General features: G+C 39.5%; 1 pseudogene; it reads left to right on the top strand.

The window, feature by feature from the left end:
* The first annotated feature begins 608 nt into the window (after positions 1-608).
* On the top strand, positions 609-2169 carry LOC137943617 (uncharacterized; annotated as a pseudogene).
* Positions 2170-7655: the final 5486 nt, after the last annotated feature.

Raw genomic sequence — 7655 nt, forward strand, 5'->3', positions numbered from 1 at the left:
CAACAACGATGAAGAGTTGGGGAAATCGGAAGGGTTTTCTACCAAAATCTCCTTGGTACAGGCTGATTTGGGTTCAACCTTACAAATCCCCTTCTCACGGCCAACAAGAAATTTTTCCGCACAGCAGACGGAAGCATTCCGATCTAACTCGGTCATGGCAAATCATTTAGGCCATCCCTCCACTGTCTTATTATGGGACATCCTGGTTATGGGTCTAGGTTAAGTACCTATGTCTTCCTCTCCTAACAGGCTGGTCTTTTGGGTAGTATTGGCTAGGTGCTTAACATTTGGTATCAGAGCCGACCCTCGGTCGCTAGTTCGATTCCCGGCAACGTTGTAGAGGCTGGATTTAAATACTGGTAGGCCGTAGGGTAAAAACCCAGGTCAGGCCAGTGTCGCTGCGTCTCACGCAAAGGCTGAATTAAAATACAGGTAGGCCGTAGGATAAAAACCCGGGTCGGGCCTGTGTCGTTGCACTGTCGTGGTCTTCGGCTTGCGAAGGGGCGTGTGATGTTATGGGACATCCTGGTTATGGGTCTGGGTTAAGTACCTATGTCTTCTGCTCCTAACAGGACGGTCTTTTGGGTAGTATTGGCTAGGTGCTTAACATGTCTCCGACAATCTACAAGCACCGACAGAAAAAAGAGTTCACCAGAAAAAGAGGAAGCACCGTCGAAAACAAATTCGGTGGGCTTCGGCTTCCGGATTCTCATTCTCAACCTCGCCCTTTGAAGCCCAGTGGGGAACCATCTCCAACGAAATTGGGGGTAAGCTTCTGAATCGTCATCTATTTTTAGGTCAAATCGGTGGTTCCATGCGGTTGAAGGGCCTCCAAGAGGTTGAGCAGTAGCAACGCTGCTCGAAAATTGTGGACAAAGGTTTTTTGTCCTCTGTTGCAGAGCAACAATGCTTAATTGGTGGAATTAGGGTTTGTGTGTATGAATTTCGCCATGTAATTAGGTGCTTTATGATCACTACCAAGGATTGGGAAATCCATTTTTGTTTCTCTTGTATGAGCTTAATACTGATAGCAACAAATTTTCCAAACCTGCAGAGCTTGAGGAAATGGAGAAGTTTGAAACAGATCGTAGTACATTGCATCCTATCTTGTCTGAATGCCGTATATTTAAGTTGGGAATGGAGCTTGAACTCATACAGTATGGTAATGATATAAGTTTGGAGGCTCATATTGAGGCTATGTCCAAAACAAAAGTGGGCATGAAAGAGTATTAGTTGGAGAGCATGTTTTTCCATCCTGTGTACATGTATGGAGGCTGTAGATATTGTTCATACACATGCATATGTGCTACTGGTGAAAGTAGCTTTGTTCTTCATTATGGGCATGCTGCTGCTCCAAATGATAGGATCTTACACGATGGTGACATGGCACTTCTAGATATGGGAGCTGAATACCATTTTTATGGTTCTGACATAACTTGTTCTTTTCCTGTGAATGGTAAATTTATGAGTGATCAACATCTTATCTATAATGCAGTCATTAAGGCCCATAATGACGTTGTCTCTACAATGAGACCTGGAGTATGCTGGATGGACATGCACAAGCTAGCAGAGAAAGTTATTCTCGAGTCATTGGTTGTTGGTGGCTTAATTAATGGTGATGTTGATGATATGATGGCTGAGAGATTGGGTGCTGTTTTCATGCTTCATGGTCTTGGGCACTTCCTTGGGATTGCTACTCATGATTCGGGGGGCTATGCTAAGGATTTGGAGAGGCCAAAAGAACTAGGGTTGAGTGCTTTGCGGACTGCTAGAAAACTTGAAGAGGGCATGGTCTCCAGCACTGATATGAAGGAAGTGTATGCTGAGCTTGCACTGCTTGGTGGTTGGAATGATCCAGACATGCTTGAGGTAGGAAATGGAGGTATGACCAATGATGAATACATCACACACTTCAGTTTGTGGGCTATCTCTAAGGCACCTCTCCTAATCGGATGTGATGTGCGGAATGCCACCAAGGAAACCTTGAAAATTATTGGCAATAAGGAAGTGGTAGCAGTGAACCAAGATCATCTTGGTGTTCAAGCTACGAAGGTTCGCATGGAGGGAGATCTTACGCTATGGGCTGGACCACTCTCCAACTGTAGGACAGTTGTGCTCTTAGTCAATCATCACCCTAGGTATTTTGAAATTACTACCACCTGGGGATGAGGTCTAGTAGAGAAACATAAAACTACAAGTGGGAGATCCGAATGAAAAAAAAAAAAAACAACATGCTTCTCTAGGTGGATGTTTTAGCTTGGTAGTCCACAGGGCTGCCACAGATATTGGGTTGATGCTTGAGAAGGGATGGAGACATCGGCACGGGCATGCAAACCTAACTTCGAGCTTGAGGACAAGCTCGTTCTTCCAGGGGGTGTAATGTTATGAACACAATAACATTATTATTTTATTTTTTTTCTTTAATTTACTTTATTTTATTTCAATTTAGCCCACAAGGGTATTTTTTGGAATATTTTATTTATAGGGATATTTTTAGAATATTTTATTTATAGGAGTATTTTTTAATATTTTATATTAAACCCTAACAGGGTGAACCCTATTTAAGGGGTAAGAGTAATAACAAGAGAGGAAGATTGAAGTATTAAGAATTAGGTTAAATCTAGCGTAAACAGGCTACCTTCTTGATCTTGAGGTTAGGGTTTTCCTTAAAAACCCATGTATTCTCTCATCCTCCATTGATTTTCGTCTTCCTCATGTCTTCCTACTATCCTTACAGTAATGCATGGAAGACCCGTAACCCATGGTAGATCCTAGATCCTCCCAAAGAATCCTTGTGTTGGATCCAGGACCGTAACACTGTCTTCCAACAGATTGTTGATCAATTACGACAATAATTACGGCAAATCCGACGAAAAAGATGATAGCAACCGAGAGATGGAATAGCAGAGACAACAAAGCATTAATCTTCGCTGAGAAGTGTAAAAATAGAGTACTGTCACTGACAAGCAGAGATGTAGAGGATTTCACTGCACAGTCTGTTACCAATGGAACCAATAACAAAATGATTGTCCCGGCAATGGAACCAGTAAGATTAAGATTAACTCGCCACCAATAGCAGTAACTCGCTGGATTAAGATTCTGGTTTGAGTGAGGAAATGCAATAACTCGGACAGCAGAATCAGCAGTAACATGTTCTATACTTTTAGCCGAAAAACTTCCAACCAACAACATTATTTCTCCGATGAAGATAAGTTTCATAACTTTCCAGAAATAATATTGAAGGTGGTGTTGATACAGGGCTGGGTCAAACCAACGGGTTGGGACAAAGATGTATGTACCAAAACCATGATCATCCACAGATCGATCATCCACTGAGCAGATTCTAATTCTGCTTTACAAACTCATTCCCCAAGCAGAAAAAATATGAAAAACTCAGCAACAGAAAGGGACTTCTAGTAATGACGAAAAACAAAACAACAATATGAGCAAATAAAAAAATGATGGTTTTTTTTTTCAATCTTGAACCATAGATGTGAGTCCTGAAAATCAATGCTCTAATACCACATTGATTTTCAGGACTCCATGATTTAGGTCATGGAGAAAAATAAGAGAGACACCATGAGAAAAATGAGAGAGACACCATTGGGAGAAAACTGGAGGTTATGGACTTGATCCAAACCCTCCCCCATAAGGCATATTTATAGATATCAAAACTACCAATATTACAAGTATACCTTCACCCTAATAAAAGTGAAGAAGAGATAAAAAATGTAAACTAATTACATCAGTGCCACCCTAATTATATCACATATTCCAACACTCCCCTACTCTCACCTTCTCACATCCTTTAATTTTTTGTTTCCTCTTAATTGTGCACAGTTCTTTCAGGAATTTAGCATAACGAGACACTTATTTAATAGCATCTAAAAGTCAAATATTTACCTCACATCTACGGAAAGTGTCATATAAATCTTTATTTTGCTCATACTTTCTAGAATCTGCCAAAGCCTGAGGAAAAGGAGGAATTAGTTTTTAATCAGAAAGAGGTAGAAACTTACACTCAAGTACGTCATCATCATTGGGAACGTTCCTGTCTGCAATGACGTTGTTCTCCATTTCTTGCTCCAACGATGCAGGGGCTGCCTTTACTAGAATCTTGACCTCTTTACCACTTCTCAAAACGATTGCACTTGCATTTTCTCTTGGATTTATTACCATTTGAAAGGGTAATTTCTCCAAACTTTGCGCCTCAAGACAACTAATTGCGGTTGCCATCTGGCCCATCTGATTGTTCAAACTTTGAATACTGGCCCTTTTCTTTTGTTGAAATTGTAAAGTATTAGTAGCAAGAGACTTAACAATATCTTCTAACGACATACCAGAATTGGAAGTTTGACCCGATTGTTGTCTAGGTGGATATGGCTACTTATATTGCTGGTAACTTGGGTGATTTTGAGTCGCGGGCTGATTAACTTGTGGATTCCCATAGCTAAGGTTGGGATGATCCTCCATCCCATGTTACACGTGTTCGAATAGGGATCATACTTCCTTTGTGGTTGTGTAGGAAAATGACCCGCTACATTCACTTGCTTAGCAGGCTCCTCTTGAAGAGTTAGACACATATCGATTGGATGCCCTACTATTGAACAAATCCCACAAGCCTTCGCCGTTAGCATATTACCTGCAGCCATTTGACGAACAAGAGAAGTTAGACTTACAATTTGTTTTTCATGGGAGGAAATATTTACCTCATTAACATTCTTAGATGGAAGGTCAAGCCTAGTGCCAAATTGTTGAAAATTGGCCACCATATTTGCAATCAAGTTTTTTGCGGCCTTGGGAGTTTTATCCACCAAAGTTCATCCACTAGAAGAATCAATCATCCTCCTATCAGTGGGTAGAAGGCCCTCATAGGAAGTTGCTCGCTAATTTGATGATGGGGGCAGTTTGCACATAATTTCTTGAAATGTTCCCAGTATTCGTGTATGGACTCTCCGTTATGTTGCCTTACACCACAAATTTCTTTCCGAATGTTGGCCGCCCTTGAAGCTGGAAAATTTTTCTCCAAAAAAAATCTTTTCATCTCGTCCCATGTGGTAATACTCCCGAAGACTAGATAATAGAGCCAATCCTTCAAAGAAAACGGAAAGGCTCGTAATTTAATTTGCTCTTCGGTCACCCCCGTGGGTTTCATACTCGTGCATACCACATGAAACTCCTTTAGATGCTTGTGAGGATCTTCATCTGGAAGACCATAAAAAGTGGGCAGGAGACGAGTTTCTCTCCTTAACCTACCTGAAGTTCTCTCTATTTCTATAACGCACTGCAAATCACCTTGATTAGAATCTCGAGATACAATCATAAACAATCAAGGGAACTCTACTATAACATGAAAAAAAATATGGAAAATCTAGAATAAAAGAAAAATTTCTAAAAACCCTAACTAGGAAAAACTAACAATTTTTTTTTTAATTTTAAGAACGAACTAAGGGTCACAAGAAGCACAAAGATCAACTAGAATCACTCACCAGCAATGACACCAAAATTTGGTGTGTTGTCGCAGGCACCCAAAAAAAAACCTATACTCCTAAAAATATATGTAGTAGTGCGAGTAAGGATCGATCCCACGAAGAGTGATTAGTCTAATTTTATCCTCCATGAACAAGGATGGGGGGGGGGGGGGGGGAGGGGGGTTGATTATAACGAAAAACAATTTTAAGAAAAAAAATTCAAATTAAAGGCTCAAAATCAATCAAAAGAACAAACCTTGGTCTAAGTCAACATCCTCCGTCGAAATTTCACAACTGATCATCGATGCAAGCATATATCAATTCGCACTTGAATATTTATTGTTGGAACTATCTTCCTATTTGTCCTTTCATAGTTAATTAGAAAACAAGAAATCCAATTAATCCTAACTACTAAATAACCCAAGATAAGCGCTAAAGGTTTAATCTAGCAACAACCTTAAGAATTAGTGAGATCGATGAAACTAAACAACACAAGTGGTTGCATTTAATTTAGTTTAGCATTCTTCTTAATATCTAATAATTCCTGACGCAACAAATCATCAAATCTCAATTGCACCTCAAGTTAGAGGGATCAAACAATTACATATTTGACTTTTAACCTAGCAGTAGATTGCAACGAGTAGTAAACTAGTAGGCCTCCTAGTGATTAAACGAGACAATCATGAAAAAAATTTACAAAAGAGCATCGGATACTCAAAACATAAATTGAATGATGAAAAAAAAAATAGATCTCACATTTGTATTGATTCCGAGGCTTCAATTTCCTTTGACCAAGTCGAAAGTTTAGCCACGCAGGGCCATGAAGAAAACTGAGGGAAAAACTAGAGAGAAGAGGAAAAGCTCGAGAAGAGAGCTAGAGGAGGGCGGCTGGAGGAGAAAAAGAGGCTGGACCTAAATCTCTTTGTGCTTTCCGTCCCTTTGCCCAAAAAACCCTAAAATCAATAAAAAATAAAATACGATACTACCCTGACTAGGAAAGTGAGTTCAAGGACGTCACAGTGCACATGCTGTGACTTCAAGCCATATTTATACATGTATTAAGCCATTATCTATCGAAATTATAAACATAAAAGTTGTAGAAATATTTCTTGGAGTTCCATAGCATCTTGAATCATCTCAATCAGAGTTCGGATGAGAGATTTATGCCCAGATTACGAAGCAACATTGAAACTATCCAAAATTGCCCAATTAACTTCGTTTTGCACTTAACACCTCCATTTGCATCCTAAGTCAAAATATTAGAATAATGAGTATATTTAAGCACCAAATAATTATAAAAACCTAAGCATTAAGTTAGAAAAATATGACATTTTGCATTCTCATCATCCTCCTCTATAATTTCTTCCACGGGCCGCGGTTGGTTGTTGTTCCCCTATGCCATGAGTACATAGCGGATACCACTTCAGTAGGAGAAGGAGAAGAAAAGTCTAGAATGCAAAGTAATGTGGAACATACATCATCAAATTTGGGAATAATAGAAGTGCTAAGGATTTGAATCTTAGCAACTTCGAGATATGGCTTACTGTATGTTACAAAGTGAGACCCACCATGGTTACACGAGCTGGTGGGACCCACCAAGATAACGTGAGATGGCTCACACGAGCTAGCATGAGTTGGAAGATTTGAAGATCAAGTGGGACCCACCATGATAACCATGAACTTTCATCCTTATCACATGATAGTGTTCTTCATAGAAGAGTTTCAGTTCTAGTTATGTTAGTCTTCTAGTTATGTTGAGTTATTTAATTATGCTAGAACTTATCTTTAAGTGTAAGAGTTTGGGTGTAATTGGGACAAGGGTAGTTTAATTGTATTTGAACTCTACCACTTTCCTCTACTATAATTAGAGGTTCATGTACTGGAATTATATTGAAGTCAAGTAGTTTTCCACTTTTCAACTCGTTAAGTATCTCTTTAGCCTAAACTTTTTTTTTTCCTTTTTTTTCTTCTCCTCTCTACCCGAGAGATCTCTCTCTCCTTCTCTTTTTATCCCTCTCTCGCCTGGCTCAAGATTTTAGTCATGGGGTCCTAAATTCAACATGGTATCAAAGCATCAAATTTAGGATTCCCATGTCAAAAGAATGCTCTCAAAGGTTATGATCAAAGCTACCCATAGAAGGCTCTTTGTGAAGCAAGATTGAAGCTTATGAGATAAGTGTTTTT

This window comes from Aristolochia californica, unplaced genomic scaffold (assembly GCF_029961685.1).
Source record: "Aristolochia californica isolate CCGP_79_NKW_82.1479 unplaced genomic scaffold, dmAriCali1.0.hap1 SCAF_11, whole genome shotgun sequence".
In the NCBI taxonomy this organism is placed as follows: Eukaryota; Viridiplantae; Streptophyta; class Magnoliopsida; order Piperales; family Aristolochiaceae; genus Aristolochia; species Aristolochia californica.